The 20,922-nt window shown below is 32.1% G+C and overlaps 1 pseudogene; it reads right to left on the bottom strand.

Moving 5' to 3' along the window:
• Positions 1–20,013: 20,013 nt before the first annotated feature.
• On the bottom strand, positions 20,014–20,160 carry LOC124100013 (small ribosomal subunit protein eS27-like; annotated as a pseudogene).
• Between the last annotated feature and the right edge of the window lie 762 nt (positions 20,161–20,922).

Here is a 20,922-nt window from a genome sequence, read left to right as displayed (position 1 = left end):
AATAGTTCAATGAATTGTGCAATATCTCTTAAGAAACCCTCCAAATTTGTCATTAGCTGTGCATTTTAAAACTAAATTATTTACACTCATGTGTGCACATGTGTGTTTGTGTATGTGTGTATGAAAAGAAAGAGAAAACAGGGTAAAAATAGATGAAGTATTAAAACCTCTCTCTATTTCTCAAATTTAACTTGCAGAATTCAAAAATTATTGTTTGAATAACATCTGTCATGAATTTATTACCCAATTATTTTTGCTATTAACAAAAGAAACTTAAAAGCCTTTGCTATAATTGGCAAATAAGAAGCCCTGCCAGGATAACAAATAATCCTTGATATTTGACTGCTTTTTAATTTAAAGCTCTGAAAGTACTTTGTAATCAGTATGCATGGAATACTACCATTATCTTCAAAACTGAAAAATTATGCATAATCACATTTCTCTAACAAAAAGGAAAAAAAAATCACTTTTGGTCAAAATTGGAAGGTATTTAAAATTTTTGATTCAGTTTCTTGTTATACTGAATGCCCATATAGCAGCTCCAATCATTTGTGATTGACTAGGGAAAGGAATTGTATTTCCTCATTTTTTAATCCTTTAAATATATCAGAATTTCAAAATAAAGTTTTTGATTTATTTGACATTTTTATTCCAAGACAGATAAATTAAAAAGACTACTTTTAAAATGCCATGACACAAATGAAAAATGTAAATGACTTATCAAATCATTGCCAGTGCAATTATGTCTGTATATTATTAAGACTGAAATTGAGTCATCTATATTATGGTAAATTGTTATAAATTGAAATGCATGCTAATTTACTGTGTTTTTTATTGATTTTATTTTGAAAGTCCAATTTGTTTTAGATGTTATAAATTAAACATTTATATCTTATGAGTCAGTTTTGGTTCTCAGAACTATATACATCTCTGTGAAGTAAAGATTATCAGTCAAATTCTTCAGTAAGTAAAGTGGATTCCAGAGACCAGCAATTCATTTAAGTGCAGACCAGTAGAAGTAACAGAGCCAAGATTATTCTGGTTCTAGATTTGTGCTCTTACCAACACATCCCACTAGCTCAATAGCTAGAATTTATTGGTATTTTAACTTTGATAAAATACAATGCAAAATCTTATAGATTATATGATTGACAAATTAATACAAGGGACCACTCTTATTACACAGAACATGTTGCATTTGAACTGGAAAAAACATTGTATTACTGATTATATTGTCATTGTTTTGGTTATGATTTCAAAATCAAAAAATTTGTTTTTAGTAGTAACTTGTTATTACTAATAAGTAATTGTGTAAGGCTAAATAAGTTTTATTGATGATTCTGTAATAATGTTGTCATTCTAAATTTTGCTTAGGGATCCAGTGTCAATAGTGAAACTTAGGCTCAGTGGATAATTGCTATTGTAAGAAAATCAGTGACCAACTAATCATGTTTGTGTGATCTCTAAATAGCTAGAAGAATTAGTTTAGTTTAGTAAATAAAGATGTAAAGCTAAAGGACAAAATCTCACTTCTCCATCCTGTTTAACAGAGAGATAATGACGACTTTTCTTTCATAACCAATTTTAATTTTGTCCCAGCAAAAAGGCAATAGATAGTTGGGGGTATAACCCAAAAGCAGAGCTTTTTGCCTAGCATGCATGAAGTCCTGAGTTTGATCCCCAACACTGTGAAATGGAGGGGAAAAAAACCCAGAATTTTTTAGTTTTTTCATTTTCTTTAGTTTTCATCTATTAAAAAATTCATTAGGATGAACTTGACTAATTAGCTCCATTGCATAAGTATGATAAACATGTGCTATATTTAGAAATCTCAATCTAATAAAATATCACAATTAAAAGGTGATATTAAAGAGTACATATTTCAACTTTGCATAAGTTACCATTTTAAAGCCTAATTTTATGAAAAATTTTCATAAAATATTACATCCGTTCCCCCAAGTAAAGAAATATCAACTATAGAATTCAACATATTCATTAGTATTGGAAATCAGTCCTCTTTTTCTAGTAACACAACAGATTCATCACAAAACATTCAGGTATAACATCTGAAGAAAGAGTTAACTGACGCCCTAATCCTCTCTCCTTTATGGAATATGATCGTAAAGATATGTTACTTTGTAAAGTTAAGGAGGTAGGTTTAGTCATATTATACCTGACATTCAGATGAAAAAATCCAGAGGAGATATGAGATAGTAATTGAGAGTCACAGATGTAGCAGAAACTGAATGAGTAAAAAGTCTTTCAGCTTCAGAGTGTGCAGACTATTGCCTACTGAAAATTATATTAGGGCTGTTTTCCACTTTTGGGAATCCACACTGGTCTGCCTGACAGCATACAGAGTGTCATTTCTATGTTTCTAGCAGAATCAAAATTGCTTCTTACAAAAGACCCTATCTATTCAAAATTTTTTCAAATGGAAATAAACTAGTGAAAGACAGTTTCCTTATCTAACTGGTGCACAATCTCCCTATGTCCAATCTAATGTGTACTGCAATGTACAAGACACAATTAATTCTGTAGAGATCATTAGAGGTTAAGGAAGTTCTACTGAAGAGACACACATTAGACATTTCTGCCTGACTTTACCTTTTTCCCATCAAGACTTGAGATGTAAAAGCATTCCTATTCAGACAGTTGAAGAGGAGGAACTTCTCGCAATTTTTTTTTTTTAAGAGAGAGTGAGAGAGGGGGAGAGAGATAATTTTTTAATATTTTATTTTTTAGTTATCGGCAGACACAACATCTTTGTTTGTATATGGTGCTGAGGACCGAACCCAGGCCGCACGCATGCCAGGCGAGCGCGCTACCACTTGAGCCACATCCCCAGCTCTCACAAATGTTTTATATATTCTGGTTTGGGGACACAGTATCCTATTCTCCACACTTCAGAGCATTCCCATTGCCATGTGCCTAACGTCCCATAAGTTTGGAAATAGAAAAATAAATCTTTTTGGCAACCAGTAAAATTCAGAGAGATCCATGCTAAATAGTCCAAAGAAAGATAGGGTAGCATATTTTTATTCTGTTTTGATACTGTACAATGTACAAATAATATAGGAATGCAAACAACAGGAACTGTCTTTCAATATTTTCTTTCTTAACTTTTTCAGACTCCTCCATAAATTCTTTATTTCCTCATTCATTATAAATACAAAAAACAACAGCCAAGTTTTACTTAAGCAAGGGCTCAATTAAGGACTGTGTCCAATAAGTTGCCTTTAAACTTCTGACCTGGTGAAGGAAGTAGGGCCTCTTTCCAACAGGATAGTTTACTTTCTTGTCATTCTCAGATGGGGGAGCATTGGGAACTAGAATAAAAGCAGGCTTCATCTCATTTGTCTCTTTCCATGGGCAAAGGGCCAGAAAGCCAGCATGCTCCATGTTAAAAAGAGCCAGGAGTGTTATAAAGCATGTTTTCACCTTTCTGCCCTTTTTGAGCTGAAAACGGGGTGGATTGTCTGTCTTGGCAGTTCCCAAAGTTAGTCACAAATGGATACAGGAAGGCTCAGAAACTCTGTAGTATATACAGCAGCATTCTTTTCCACAGAACTTGAAAACTACACTACATACAGAAGCAAGATTTATTCATGGAAATATTGTTTCTTAGAAAGGTAACAGGATCAAACTGGTTTTCACAAATTTTAAGTGTACTCAAGAGTGCACAATAAGCTTTGAACACCCCTCCTCCTCAGTGCTAGTTTCTAAAATAAACTTTTTCACTAGCCTAACAACACATTCAGTAGAGTGTATCATTCAATTAAACAGAATTTCATTAGCCTTGATTTGTTTCACCAAAAGGTAAATTGACTTTTGCACATGTAAGTAAATTGCAAGGACATTCCACAGGAATTTAATCAATACCTATAGGAGAACTGGGTTCCTTTATAGTAACTTAATATCAAATGAAACCATTTTCTCTGCCTACCAACGTCTTAGTCATTTCAATCTGTATGGAATTAATTCCTTTACGCTGTAGTACACTTAAAAAAGTGGCATTAAATTATGACTATTCAAATTAGAAAAGCAGGAAACAGTTATGACTTTCAAATCAAATTATCTTACTTAGTGGCCATCCTATTATTTGCCAAAATATACAAGGAACATGAGATAGAAATATGCTTATGATAAACATAAATTTTAAATTATCTTGATATAAAGAATTATCTTTTTTCAAATGAGTCAGTGATTCCAATTGTAATACAAAAAACTAAATTTTCTCATCTCATCTCTAGATGTTGTATAGTCAATGTTTTAATGCCACATTTATTGGCTTCCATATGCGCTAGTCCTTATTTTTTAGCCATAAATCATACTATATTCTTCCAAAAAATATTCTATCCTCCTTTCTTTGGTGATTCATTCTCCACTTTTATTTCCTGGTTACATAGTTACACATCTTTCAAACTTCAGTCATTCCCAAACCTTGTCTTATGTCTACCTCTGTATAAAATTAACTGAACATTGTCCAACATGAGATTGGATAAATTAAACCTGGTGGGTAAGTTTCACCAATAGCATTGGGGATGAGCACGAAATTTTTTTCATAAAATAGCAGAAAATATTTAAGCTTATTTATCAATTAGCAATGATTTGAGATCAAAAATATTTTTTGGTTTTAGCAGAATCCTAGATACTGGAATTATAATTTTTTCCTAGTTTTAAAATTATTAATGTGCAAAGCATAAATCAATAATGTAGGGAAGAGTTTTTAAATATTTATTTACTATCTCTGACCAAACTTCCCATTTTCTGGAACTGAAATTTTTTTCAAAAAAGCACAATATTTGATCCAGAATCCAAGAAATTTCCATGCAAACCAGAGCTTTGTGTTCATGCACACAATGCACAGTAAAGGAGATGGCTGGTATCTGCTGGTGGGTTCTTTCGGAATGTAGTTTGAACTGATTCATGGAAAGTAAAAAGTTTCTTAAGAGAGGAAAGTATTTGAACCTTAAGTTCAACTTTAAAAGCCTTGAAATCTTTCATTCTATACTATCTGCGTAATTATTTTCATATACAACTATGGTTTATCTTTGGTGGTGAAAATTCTCCATTTCCATTTCTAAGCTTCCAGTAAAAGCAGTGTTTAACTTTTATAACATGTCTTCAAATAAACTTTTCGTGTATTATCATATATACTGAATGCATTATCACTTATATTTTCCAACTATAATAAAGCATTAGCATCTAACTTATTGAAATAAATATAATGCATTAGATTACTTTATTGTGAAATATAACACACAAACAAAATGTGGACAAAATATAAATGAACAGCCAAAATTATTACCCAAATAGTGTAACTGCTTCTTTGGTGAACAAAATGAACAGTATCAGTAACTCACAGTCTGCCTCACGCCCCTCTCAATCACAAACCATTTTTCTTCAAAGTAAACCACTATCCTGATCTCAATGAAAATCACTTTGTGTTTTATACTTTAACCACTAAGTATATGTTTCTATTCACCAATAGACCCTACTCTTTCATTTTTACCTGCCTTTTGAGAGATTTTGGTTTTGCTTTGTTTAGTTTTTATTTTGATTTGTTTTTTGTTTGTTGTGTTTTGTAATTTTGGAACATGATAAATACATGCTACACTGAGCTACAGTACAGCCCCAGCCCTGCTTTTCAGTTTTTATAAATGTGTATTTAGGTTGTTTTGCTCAGTTTTAAGTTTTGGCCTAAATTATGATGCTGTGTGTAATGGATTGTTCATTTCCATTGCTGCTGCAAATTCCACTAAATAATACAACAAAATTTTGTAACCATTTCAATGATAATGAAGATTTGAATTATTTTCAGTTTGCAGTAAACAAAACAAAATTCTTCAGTGAAAAACCTTGTACTCCTGTCTTAATACCCAGTATACACATTTCTTCTGTCATTTGTTTCTTAGTTACAAAATTGTTGATGGCATGAATAATCTCTACTTGATACTAAAAATATTTTCCAAAGTGATTCCAAAACTATACACTCCTACTAAAGTGAATGAAAGCTATTTTCTATTTTTGGAATATTGGTCATTATTAAAAGGTGCCTAAGTGTTTATGGTTTTAATTTTCATTTTTCTGGTTATTTATTGTATTAAATACTTTTGCACATACTATATTTAGAAATTTTCTTTTGTGATATGCTTGTTCAAGTCTCTTGTGCATTTCTATATTTGGTTATCTTTATGTTTTTCTTACAGTCTGTAAGAATCTCTTATATATTATTGATTCTCTTTTGTTAGTTGTATGTTTCAAACAGTGTCTCACACACTGCAGCATTTTACATAGGAATGTATCAATAGAGTTAGCTGTGCTAATCATTTCCTTTATTTCTTTAATGATTTGTTCTTTGTCACCTGCTGAGGAAATACTGTTTGCCTCAGGACATGAAATGTTCTCCAGCACTAAGTTATTTAAACCTTCAATCTAAATGAAGTTGACTTTTGTGTATGACTCGATATAGATGTTCTGTTTCACTTTCTTAGGATGAATATTCCAATTTCCCATATATTATTTATCATTCACAACAACCTTTACATTCTTTACACCAAGTGTCCAGATATTTAGTACTCTATAAAATTGATATTATATAGTGTTTTTCTGTTAATCTGTTCTAGAGTTAGTCAACACAGGGCATAAATCATTATAGCCTTTAAATTAGTCCTGAAATGTGGCCGGGCAAGTTACACCTCTGGGTTATTTTTCTTTAAAATAACTTACTTATTCTTGGAATTTTTATATGAATTTTAGCATTAGTTTTATACAGTTCTATAAATACAAACATAGACTCACATGTATAGCCACACTTGCTATTGATAAGCATTTCTTGGAACCTATAGAGGATATTAAAGATAATTGACATTTTTATGTGGTTGATTACTCAAATCTATAAATGTGGTATATCTCTCCATTTGATTATGCTTTCATTAATTACTCTATAATGTGACTGCAACATGGTAAAAATTTCAGTAACTTGAAGAACTTTGTTTAGAATTACTTATAAGCTTATCATATTTTATGCTGTTAAGTAACATCATTATATTCTATTTTCTATTTGCTGCTATTCATACAAATATAATTGATTTTCATACATTGACTTTGGATCTCAATGTCTTATATAACTGTTATTGGTTTCAATTATATGTAGATTCCTTTAGAATTTCTATGTAGACACAATCATATTGCCTATTCAGATATTTTTACTTCTCTAATACTCAAAAAATTCACCTCAATGATATATGCTGATATATTATTTATATATTTGGTTTAAATCTACCACTTTAAAATTTTCTTTCAATTCATTCAATCTCTTCTGTGTTTCTCCTTTCTTTTCTTGCATTCACAGTGATTGTAATAGGGTTCTCTAAAGGAACAGAATCAACAGGAAGTATGATTATAAAAAGGAGATTGATTAGGTTGGTTTAACCTACCAGAAGCTCCATAGTCCACAATGGTCATCTGAACGATGGAGAGCTGGAGGAACCAGTAGTTTTACAGTCCAAGAGGCTGAAGCCTCAGAAAAAGAGGGATCAGTGGTGCTACCCTAGTCCAAGAATGAAGGCTTCTGGAAACTGTGGAGAATTACTGGCAGAGTATGTTTTAGAAGAGCAAAGAAACGAGAGTCTGATATCACCAGGTGATTGCAACATCAATCAAGAACCTATTCAAGCAGCATCTGCTTCTGGTTCCTTGTTCTTCCAACTTTTATTCTACCCAAGCCGCCATCCTATTGGACAGTGCTGCCCATGCTTAGGGAGGCTCTCCACTTAATTTGGCTGTTCCATATGCCAATGATTCCTAGACACACTATCATGGACACACCTAGAAGCCTCTTAATCATCAGCATCTCTTAATCCAATCAAGTTGACAATTCAAATTAACCATTACAGTGGTTTTTCTACCTTTGAAGAAAACTGTCTTACAAAATGTTGTAAATATTATTCCTGTGTTTTCTTCTAGAAGTTTAACTACTCTTATCTTTAAGACTATCATTCACATTGACACAATTTTGTGTATAATATACAGACATAAATTCTTTAACTTGCATACAAATATCAAATTGTTTAGTGCCATTTACCGATAGTGCCTTTTTATTATTTATTTATTAATTTTTGTGGAATGGGGGGTTGAACCCAGGGATGTCCCACCGCTGAACCACACACTCAGCTCTTTTTATTTATTTTTTATTTTTTTTCACTTTGAAACAGATTCTTGCTAAACTGCCAGGCTAGCCTTGAAATTGCAGTGCTCCTACCACAACTTCCAGAGTCACTAGTATTGCAAGTATGAGCCACCTTGCTGGCCACTGTTAATTGTGTGGTATGTGTGTGAGTGTGTGTGTGTGTGTGTATTGCTGAGGATCCAATTTAGGGCTTCACATGTGGCAGGCAAATTTTGCATTCCATGTTCATGTATACCTATAAAGCATCAATTTAAAAAAGGAAGACCAGTAAAGTAATGAATGCAGTAGAAGGGAGAGGGTAGTCTGAGTCACATTCTAATCCCAAATTGTCTAGCACCATTTCTTGAAAAGACATCTTTTTCTCCATTGATTTAATATGAAACTTTTGTCTAAAATCAGGTGGTTACATAAACCATGTCTCTTACTTGAGCTTATTATTCTATTTAATTCATTTATATTTTGTCTATCCATGATTTGTGACTTAGGAAGTCAAGACATTAGGTAAAGTTCCCCAAAACATGTTCATATTTTTCAAATGTTTTAAACCTATTTTTCATTTTCCATTAAATGTATATTTTATCTTTGTTAATGTTTTTACCAGTGCCTTATAGTTTTACATAATAGCAGGGTTCATTTGACATAACAATACATGCATGGTATATAATCTGCTTCATTTCAGTCTCCAATACTTCCTTTTTCCTTTCCCTTCTTCCTTGCCCCTCTCCCTTCTACTGCATTCATTATTCCTTTTTAAAATTGATGCTTTATAGGTATACATGAACATGGAATGCACTGTGGTGTATCCTATGTGTACATACCATGATTTGGTAAATTCCATTTCAGTTCCTCCCATTTTCTGTCCCTCCTCCTTCAATCTCTATCCCCTTTCCATACTCCACTGATCCACTGACCTCTCTTATTTTCATTTGATTTCCTCCCAAAATATACCTACATTTTATTTTTCTTTATTTTGATCTAGCTTTCATATTTGAGAGAAAAACTTTGACTCTTGACTTTCTGAATCTGGCTAATTTTACTTAGCATGATGTTCTATAGTTCCATCCATTTACTGGCAAATTTTATTCTTTATGCCTGAGTAGAACTCTCTCTCTCCCTGTCTCTCTCTGTCTCTCTCTCTGTCTCTCTCTGTGTGTGTGTGTGTGTGTGTGTGTGTATGCGTGTGTGTTGGACACCTGGGATGTTTCCATTACCTGTCTATTGCATATTGCACTGTTGCATATATATTTTATTCAGCCTTTTAATTTCTGATTTCTTTCAAGGTATTGAATACATTTGATTCTGTCTTATATGATTTTTTCTAATTGGTATAATATTTCTCTTCCTTGCCTAATAACACTAAATGACCTCCCAGAACAATTTTAAAGTGTCAGGAGCAGATGTTCTTGCCTTGTTTTGACCTTAGGTAAAAAGTACTAAATATTTCACAAGTGAACTAATGTTAACTAGAGGTCTTTCATAAATGTTATTAACCAGGTAAAAGAGTATGCTTGTATTCTTAGTGTGATGAGAGTTTGCATAATAAAAGATTTTGAATTTTGTCTTTTTATGCGTCTACCAAAATAATCACATAGAAATAATTGCATTATAATATTAATATGCTGGATAATATTAATTCATTTTCACATGTTAAACCAAACTTGTATTTGAGGACTATATTCAAACTTCTGATGACAAGTTTTCCCTTATAAATATTGTATTCAACTTGCGGATATTTTCCCAAGAGCTTTAGCATTTATATTTTGAAGAATATTGGTGAACAGTGGATTTTATTGCACTTTGTTTGTCTAGTTTTAGAATTAATGTAATGCTGAATTTATAGAGTGAACTGAAAAGTGTTTCATGTTTTTATATTCTATCGAAGAATTTGCCTAAAACTGATGTTATTGCATGTTACTTTTTTGATAGATTCCAAACTAGAGCTGTATTGGCATGGAATTTTCATTGGGGAAAGGCATTTATTTACAAATGTTTTTTTTTTTTTCATTTATTTAAGCATGTTCAAGTTTTCTATTTATTACTGAATCAGATTTTTTTCATTTGTTTACTGCCCAAAATTTTATAGATTTACAGATTTATTGATACAAACTTGTGCCTAAAATTTCCTTATCATTTTAAAGTAGAAAAAGTCTATAGTGATGTTCCCTCTTTCTTTCTTGATATTTGTAATTTGTGCTTTATTCTTTAAAAAAATCAGTTTAGCTAGAGGTTTATCAGTTTTAATGAATTCTTTTAAGAATCCGTGATTTTGGCTTCATTGATAATTTTCCCCCTATATGGTTTTGTGCATTTTCTTTAATTTAATTTCTACTTTTTTTCTTCATATTTACTTTTTTTAAACCTATTTACTTCAAAATTTATCTTCTATTTTGTATTCAATTTTTCAAAGAAGAAAACTAAATCATTGACCTGAGATGTTTTTTTCCAATTGTCACTCTAAAACATTAACTTTTGTCAAAGTACTGCTTTATCTATATAAAATTTTTGGTATGTTTTATTTGCATTAGGATTTATTTCATAATATTCTAATTTATTCTTTATAATGCTATTATTTCTAAATCTAAACATTGTTATAATATTATCCAGAAGCATATGGTTAGTTTCCAATTATTGGCAGTTTTTTCTATTATCTTCTTATTGAAGTTTCTAATTAAATCTCATTTTGTAAACCTTCTCTATGATTTCAAACTTTTAAAATTTACTGCAGCTAGGTAACAAATGTTTTTATCTTGGGTAACATATGATGCACACTTAAGAAAAAGTGAATTCTATTTTTTCAAGGTACATTTTTAGAAAAATAAAAATCAAATCACTGCAATTGAGAGCACAGTTTAGATGTTGTCTTTCCTTATTTGTTTTTTTTTTTTTTTTTTGAGTAGTCTTTTCAACTGCTCAGAGAGCAGCTATTACTGTGGAACTGTTTCTTTTTTGTTTTCTGTCAAGATTCACTCCACGTACTTTGAAGACTTGCTATGAAAAATACATACTTTTATGTTTATATCTTCTTGGTGTGCTGATATTTTGTCATTATGAAGTGTTTTTCTTTCATCACCTAATAAGTTTTATTTTGAAGTCTACTTTATCTGTTAGTGATATAGCCCCAACAGTCCTCATAAGTTTACCTTTGCATGTTATATTCTTCCCATCCATTCACTTTCATCCTATTTGTATCATTATATTTAAAATGTTTCTCCTGACACAGCACATAGTTGCACAGTTTTTGCTTGTTTTAATTTGTTCATTTTTCTTTTAGACAGTCCTTTTAATGGGAGTGTTTGGTCAATTAACACCATGAAGTTTTTGAAGCTGTGAGTATATGTTTAACATTTTATGTTTTGTCTTCTATTTTAGGACTTGTGTTTCATTTCTCCAAGTGCAAACACTTGTATCATATTGATTGATTTTCCTTTTTATTGAAGCTTGTTTTTTTTTTAACATGTCTATTTCAGATAATTTTGAACTTTATTCTGTATGACCTCAACGTTCAATTGTGAAGATTCAGGAGTTTGTTATTTTCATCAATTGTATACCTTTGATTGTGCTGTTTTTATAGACAATTTTCTTGGCCAAATTGAACTGAAACACTTTGTTGTAAAATAACCCATCTTTGTTTGGACAGTCTTCTTTTTATATTGGCCTTTAAAATCTGTTTCATACATGCACAGTTTAGAGGTCAGTAAAAGATATGTGCAGATGGATTTAGGGACTCCTCTCCTCTATCCTTGCTCCTCTGGTATACCCATACTTTCTTCAGCATCCATGGATGTCTGGCTTCACTTTTCAGATTTCTCTATCAAAAATATAGCAAGTTTTTTTTTTTTTTTAGGAAGTTCTGTATCCTCTTCATCACCCCTCCATTTTGCATGTCACAAATACTATAGTTATCCCCAGTCTAAAAGTTGTAAGGAAGGGATATTTATGTACAACCACTGACTCAATTCCTGCAGACAAAAAAATGTGTACTTCTTATTAGGATCTTCCCTTGTACTCATTCTTGCATATGAAACCAACAGCTCCAGTTTCATCTTACGTCAGACATTTGGTTTCAGGTGTCATGAACTCCATAGAATAGTGTTATACTTTTAGTTTTCTAGTAGTTTCATATTTTATAAAGAAATTAAAAGGAAAAAAATAATAAATGGGATTTTGCATTTACTTAGATCCAAGTCAGCTACTTAATATGCAAGGCCTAAGGTAAAAACAAAAATGTGAGACCCAGTTATTTAAAAGACAGGACTAGCCTTCCTTTCTAACAGTCCCTTTGTCCTAATTTGTCATGGTGTTTTCATTTCCTTTTTAATGTTGGACTCCCTCTGGCTTGGCAGAATTCAGTTGGTGGATGCAGATGCTCACAGATGCACAATACCCTACACATTTCAGTGTGCAGGGCACAGTCACCTGATTCTGACTGTTTTTGCACCAGCACTCAAGCCCCACAGGGTGGTAAAGAGCAGTTACTACCAGATGTAGATGTGGTAGCAGACAACAAAGAATCTGTCCTGGGTTCTCAAGGGGTGTTGAGGAAAAATGTGGAAGCTGAAGTTCAAAGTGCTCAAAACTGCATAACATAGAAATATTCAGCCATAAAATTATTAAGAATTTTCAGATGATGATCCATAAAGTATGAAGCCCCCAGCATACAGCCTGTGTCTAAACATGGGGGGATGAGCCGTGCACCTGCATTGACAACATGCCCATGAATGTGGCTCTAACCCAGATGTTGGAGGAATTAACTTTTTATCTAGTAACATTTCCTTTCATTCTAAAGGACTTCCTATAGAATTCTTTTTTTGTGCAGAACTGCTGACAACAGATTTTTCTTTCTTCCTTACAAAGCTCCCTTTTTATACTTTTCAAGCCAGGGTGAACTCTCCACCAGGATCTAAGCAGTAGTGCTCACCCCCCAGTGCTTTCAGAGAGTTCTCCTTTTTACTAAGTCTAAATTGTCAAGTATTTTCTTCAGAAGATCATCTGGTGTGATCTTAGTCTATCAAACCTTCATTGCTTCCTTGAATTTTCTAGCTGATCTCAATAAGAATGTCAATAAGAATTCCATCATTTTCCATTTTTAGAATCTGAAGTTTTTGAAAAGAAACACAAACAAAAACATTGAATCAAATGCTTTTCTTTCACAGAATAATGATTATCTATTTTCTTCACTTCTATTTCATATATATATATATATATATATATATATATATATATATATATCTTTGTGCCTTTAAATTGGGATTGAACATATTTTCTACAATCCATGAAGATTATGTAGCTCAAGCCTGATCAATGAAGTTTCTCCAATCCTCTGGCTGTATTCATTGATTAAGAGATTGATAGATAACCTAAACTTAGGCAACTGGGGGAAAATTTTTTTCTTTTTCTGCTAGTATCAATATTTGAAAAAATAATATCTCACTATAAACCCAAAGCAATGGGGCCCAATGATCACATACTGGAACCTCAAACTATGAGCCAAAATATACCTTTTCATCTATAATTACCTATGACATTTCATTACAGTAATGTGAAGCTAACTAATTTAAAAATTGATAACAGAAACTTGGGCTGTTGACTATGTTTTATTTGATATGATGGGGAAAAGTCTTTGGACTTGGTTTATATGAGGAATTTGGAAGAGTTTGGTGAAGCAGGTTAGAACGCTATAAGTGTAGTTTAACGTGTAAAACTTGATGAGTACCCAGAAGACCAGAATGTGAATAGCAATACAGACATTAAATTCTATGATGAGATTTCAGATGAACATGAGGACTCTACTGAGAATTAAAGATTATCCTTGTTACAGCATTTAAAAAAAAGGATGCATTTTTATGTATTTTTGTCCATGTCCTGATACTTTGTTAGAGGCTGAGCTTAAATGTCATGGACTAATTTACTTGTTAGCAGAAATTTAAAGGTATTACAGCATTCAGCCTATGGCATAAGTATTGCTGGCTGCTTTTAACCAAATTTACAATGAGAATAGGAACCAACAAAGAGCAAAGCAGAAAGAATTAAAAAATTTGCAACTTGGCAAAAAAATGGAGTGCATACACAGATTTTCAGATAAGAAATGTATGGTTACTATTCCTTTCAAAAGATGCACAGTGCTTTCTACAGGTACAATTGGGAAAATGCTTCAAAGCCATCTCATAAATCCGCAAGACCATGGCTATCACAGTCTAAGAAATGTATAGGTGAACATTTGTTTCAAAGATTTGTATAGAAAAATCAATTCAGGGAGGAGCTCTAGGGTGACTTGTGTCCCAGGAAATTATTTCTCTAAGACTCATTTTCATGCATGCAGCTGGCAAGACACCTAGAGGCCATCACAGGCTTGATTCAAGCAGGTCCACGTGCTGCTCATGCTGGCAGCAGACCATAATGTCACCCACATGAACCTAGTTTTTAGTAAGTATGCAGAATTCAAGAGTGTGGGGTCACGGAGACTTCCAACAAGATTTCAAAAGAAAGACTTGGAAGCCAGGCAGTATGTGGAGGAGTTGGCTGCAAGCAGCCCTGCCAGGGGTAAGGTATGGAGCAATGAGAGGAAAGGCAAACTGCAAGGAAAAACACAGGAAGGTAGAGGTATAACCACATGAAAAATCTGCCAAGGGAAGCTGGAGAAGTAAGATTCAACCTGCCGAAAAGAGTGGCCATATAGACTGCAGTTAGCAAGGCTAGATAGTTGGGGCTGCTGAATTCCCTAGGAGCCCCCAATATGGAGCAGTGTATCAGTGTACTGGACATAAGTCTTTTGTATTTAAAGTTTGCCACACAGGCTTTTGACCTTTGTTTGATCTGATGTCTCCTTTCTATTTCTCTATTCCTTCATTTTCAGTGGGGTGTGCATATCTTGCGTCTATCTTAATGATTGTATCTCAGATGTATGTAACATTAAAAAAAAGTTAGGGGTTCACAAATAAGTTTGCCTTGAGTAGCAGAGGAGGTTTTAGACTTGGATTTTTGAGAAATGCTGGACAGTTAAGACTTGAAGACTCATGGGAATGGAGTAAATGCATTTTGCTTTATGAGGTGGGCACACTTTGACGAGGAATGCTATAGTTTGAATGTTGAAGTCCAGGAGGTTAAAAGTGGCAGTATTGGGAGGTAGTGGAAGCTTTAGAAGGTCTTTAGGTAACTGGCTGCATAGCCTTAAAGAGGATTATGGGACTCTGAGTTCATTCTCATTCTTTTTGCTTCCTGGCCACAAGGTTACTTTTTATAATTTAATTTTCTCAGTTATTTTGTTATAGCCATGTGAAACTGGCTGACTGATATAGATAGAATATACTCATAAGCACAAGTACATCTTAATTGGTGCTCTGAGGCTATTCTATGTAATACCAAATATACAGTATACATAGGTCAGAGATATCCATATATTAATAGGTAGGCATTTTCTATAGGCAAAGCATAAAGTAAATATAATCTTTTTATTTTTTTAGCCAGTACTTTAAAATTCATATGTGATATCAATTAAGTGTACAACAAAAGAAAAAATATACAAATGAGGTTAAATCAAATTAAAAAGTTTCTTCACAGCAAATGAAATGATCAACAGTGTGAAGAGACAACCTATAATGGGAGAATGTATTCACCAAGGATATATCTGATAAGGAGTTGATATTTAGGATCTTTAAGGATTTCTGGATACTCAATAGAAAAAAATAAGATAGGGTAACAGACCTACATAAACATTTTTCAGAAGAAGATACACAAATGGTGACCATGTACCTGAAAATGAACTCTATATCACTTATCATCAGGAAAATGCAAATAAAAATAAAAATAACATGTCATCTTACCCCAGTTAGAATGGCTTTTATCAAAATGACTAAACATTGCATGTGTTGGCAAAGATGTGGAGGAAAAAATTCCTTGCACACTGTTGGTGGGAATGGAAATTAGGATAGCCATTATGAAAAATAGTTTCCAACAATACCACTAGTAGATATATAGCCAAAGCAAATAAAATCAGCAAGTCAACAAGATATCTTGCACGCCCATATTTATTGTAGTACTATTCACAATAGCCAAGTACCATAAATGACCTAAATGTTCACCGCTGATGAATGGATAAAAAAAAATGTGACACATAAACACATTGGAATTCTATTCAGTTATCAAAAAGAAAATGAAATCCTAATATTTCTTGCAACATAGATAAAACTAGAGATCATCATGTTAAGTAAAATGAACCAAGCACAGAAAGATAGGCACTATGTCATCTTTCTCATTTTTGAATTCCTAAAAAATTTGATCTTATACAACTTAAAAACACAATGGTGGCTACCAGGGCCTGGGCAGAATGAGAGTAGGGGGTTATGCAGAAAGGTTGATCAATGTATATTGTTACAATTAGATAGAAGCAAGAAGTTCTGGTGCTATTGTACAGAAGTGTGACTAGATAACAATAATATACTGTAGAATATAAAAAGCTAGAAGAGAGGATTTTATTTTTTTCCATTAAAAATAATAAATGTTTTGGGATCTAGATATGATAAACCTGATTTAAGCATGAAACAATGTATACAAGTGTTGGAATAATAGTGGTACTCTATTAATATGTGTATTTTTATGCTGTTATGCATCATTTAAAAATAAAATAAGTTTTCAGTTGGTATTTTCATATTATCTCATGCTTTTCTATTATCTAATAAGCAAAATTTAATGATTTTCTTTCTAAGTTTAAATGTTAAATTATACCATTTCCCTATGAAATAGGAGTTCAGGATAATCATCATTTAATAATTCGTAGCATCATGATAGTTGTTTTACAAAGCACATTACTTTACCCATTGTGACACTGTGATGGAAGCACAAAAGTTGGCAGAAAAACTGGGGAATTAAGTATTGCTACAGGAACACTGACTCATTTCTATTGCAGACAATGTACTGTATATCAAAATATATTTTGTTTTGAAAAGAGAACCATAATTTAAAATCTTTTAAAATTCATAAAACTGTTTTTCACAAAATATTTTTGGTGTCTTCAATTAAAATATACAAAAGCAAAAAATCAAGAAAAAATTAAAATCACTCCACAAACTAAAAATAGAAGGGAACCTCTCCAAATCAACAAATGCCATCTGTAGAAAATTCACATGTTTTCTCAAGGAATTGGTGTCAAATGAAGGATGACTACTCTTGTTTCTTCCACTCAATATTGTACTGGAGGTTTTAGCCAAGTATATTGTGAAAGGTAAAGAATAAAAAGCATTCATACTGGAAAAGAAGTAATAGTACTTACTTCTAATTCAAATACATAATCTTGAATGTTTAAAAAATGTCCTAAGAAATACACAATGCATACATAGGCATAAACTCTTAAAACTAATAGTTCAGAAAAACTGAAGAATACAAGCTAAATAAACAGATATCAATTGAATTTCTATATTCTATTAAATAACAAAACAAAATTAACAAGATAAGTTAACTTAGAACAGCATTCAAAATAATCAAATTCTTAAAAATAAATTTAATCAAAAAATGCACAATTAATCATAAACTGTAAAAAAAATACTACTAAAAATCAATGGAAGGACATTAATGTACATGAATAGGAAGAATTCATAGTTATTTATTTATTCATTTTTTGGTACTGGGATTGAACTCAGGGTCATCAACCACTGAGCCACATCCCCAGCCCTATTTTATACTTTATTTAGAGACAGGGTCTCATGAGTTGCTTTTGCTTAGGCTGTCTTTGAATTTGTGATCCTCCTGTCTCAGTTTACAGAGCTGCTGTGATTATAGTGTGTGCCACTGTGTCTAGCAAGAATTAAATAAAAATCAACTTAAAATAAGTTTAAGACCTAAACATAAAATATAAAACTAATACCCTTTTGAAAAGAAAGAAAGGATTAAATGTCTCTCTAGGTAATTATTTTTCAACAACCACAAATAACAAAATAAAACTTACATGAATCGGGCTTCATCAAAATGTAAAATTTTCATGTTTTAAAAGACGCTATCAGTACAATGAAAAACAAAACAGGGAATGACAAAAATATTTGATAAGGGACTTGTATACAAAATAATCAACTCTTAAAACTCAATAACAAACAGATAATCCATTTTTAATATGCAAAGTTTTTTTCATGTTTCTCCAAAGAAAATATATATGTTCTGTTAAGCATATGAAAAGATACATGCTATCACCTCTCATTAGGAAATAGAAAGCAATAAAATGTGATACTACTTTCACCCTCTGGGATGACTATCACAATAAATATGATAATAGACGATGATGATGATGTATTAGTGCTGGTAATGCAAAATGTTGCAACTGCTTTAGAAAACAGTTCTAAAGTTTCTGAGAAAGTTACCCAAAGGAGTAGTAATTATCTAGTAGTTCTACTCCTAGGCATTTAACAGAGAAAACTGAAAATTTATGTCCACTGAAATGCTTGTACACAGATATCCCTGGAAGCATTATTTATAATAGTACCAAAGAAGAAACATCTGTCTATCAATTGAAGAATATATAAACAAAATGTGGCATATCCGTACAATTGTATATTATTCAGTATCTTCTCTTTGTCATATCTGAATTGACTGCGTCACTACTATCAGCACTTGGGGTCCATTTTAAGTAAAACAAAAATTACTTGAACACAATCACTGTAATACAGTGACACTTGATATGATAATGGAGATGACTACTGAAGAACTAAATGGTAGGTAATATATATAATGTGAATACGCTGAAAAAAAGGATGATTCATGTTCCAGTGAGATATTTGATACACTATTCAGAATACCATGCTTAAAAACTTATGAATCATTTATTTTTGAAATTTTCCATTGAATATTTTTGACCATAGTTGATAATTATATTATAATTCAATATATATAATATGCCCAGAATAGACCATTCACAGAGACAGAAATTAAATTAGTGGTTTCTAGCAGGTTGCAGCAGGAGAGAGGAAAAAGTTACAGCTCTTTTAAGGGGCCTCTTTGGGAGTAATGAAATGCTTTGAAATTAGAGAGGTGTTGACTGTGTAACTTTATGAGTATACAAAGAAAATCACTGAATCACACACTATGCAAGGGTAAGATTTATGTATGGTATGTGAGTAATACATCAATAAGGCTGTTATTTAAAGTAAAAAGTATGCAAAGAAATAGAATAAAAGAATCCCATCCTGATCTAAACATTATATAGTGTTGAGGATTCTTCCTTAGGTATCTGAAAATCATGTATAGCTGTACCTTTTTCCAATCTGACCCAGGTAAACTTCTTGTGCAAGATTCCCTATAGTCTTTCCCATTCATCATTTTAAAGCAGCAGAAAGAAAACTAGGTGCTGAAGATTATATCATTGCAAGGAAAGAGGCTGACCTACTGAAATAGTAGAAGAGAGCCCCTCTGCCATAATTAACATCAATTTTCATATTTAATAAGTTAACTTCTGATAGTAAACTAAGACACTGGAGTTTAACTGTTCCTCCAGAGACTGGTTATGTTTGTTGCATATTTTGTTTTACTATAAAAACCATGCTTGGTAGAGAGATTCCACAATTAGTACAACAAGGAAAGGAAATTTAAAAAATCAGACATATCACAAGGCCACAATTATTTTGCTTCGACTAGCAGAAACCATTTCCTAGAAAGAAAACGGGGGTGACGAGTCATAAAATTGTCACCTAGCATTCAGTATACAATCTATAAGCCTATAAAAAATTAACCTTCATGAATGGACTATTAATTTAAACTTCTTGAGGAAAAGAAAACTTAAAAAAATATATCCAAAATGTGTTTATTGGATGGTTTCCCACTCATCTGGATTCAGAGTTGTTTTAGCACCACTGTCTCCTGAAGGAACATCCTTCTGTAAGCCTTGCTTTTCCTCTTATCTGCTGGAGCAGGCCAACAAACAAAACTACCATTTTTGCCTAGCTAAAGACCACAGTTACAGTATAGCATTCAGGGCATTTCACATCCATGAAGTAGGAAGTGGGGCTCAGCTCCAGCAGCTTCCTCTTCTCTTCTGAGGAGATCCTTATGAGAAACATATTCTCATGGGGAGGTCCACCATTGGAAAAAGCAGAAAAAAAAATTCTAAAATAATAAAAGTAATAAACTATACCCACCCTAATTCAGTAGTTATGTGAGTTTTTCTACTGTCTTAATTTTCTATTAGGAGAAATTGTAAAATCTGTAATGTGAAAATACTTAAAGCTAACTTCATAATTTATTTCTTCCTAAATTCTTTGTTCCTTCAAAATTTAAGGATTTTATGTTTAGTTCTGTAAGTTCAACCTATAAAAAGAAAAAAAATAAATTGCTATACCTATTTCCTTCACACAGGCAATTTTCAAAATTACTGTTCAATATATTTAATTACTTAAAATTACTCCAAAATTATTCTTCAAAAATAAAATGCATTATTGTAATAGAAAATCATGCTTCAAATTTGGGAAAGAAAATTGCACTCAAAAATATCTACAGTTTATATTTGATTTATTTGAGTACTAAACTGTTAACCCAAATTGTACATCACATATCATAGAAATTGAGGTCCATTGACCTAATTCTGTTCAACTCTTTTGAATGATTATCATGAAAGCATGGAGTAATTTGTTGCAGTCTCAAAAAAAAAAATACATTATTTAATGGATGAGCAAAGAAACTTGACCATCTCAATGCAGCTTTATTTATACTAGGTAATCACATGAAAAGTAAAAAAGTAGTTTTATTCTGTTTTT

Source organism: Marmota monax, unplaced genomic scaffold (genome assembly GCF_021218885.2).
Source record: "Marmota monax isolate L192 unplaced genomic scaffold, Marmota_monax_Labrador192_F-V1.1 WCK01_AAM20220418_F8-fsc00053, whole genome shotgun sequence".
Lineage (NCBI taxonomy): Eukaryota > Metazoa > Chordata > Mammalia > Rodentia > Sciuridae > Marmota > Marmota monax.
This window is presented reverse-complemented; position numbering and strand designations above follow the sequence as displayed.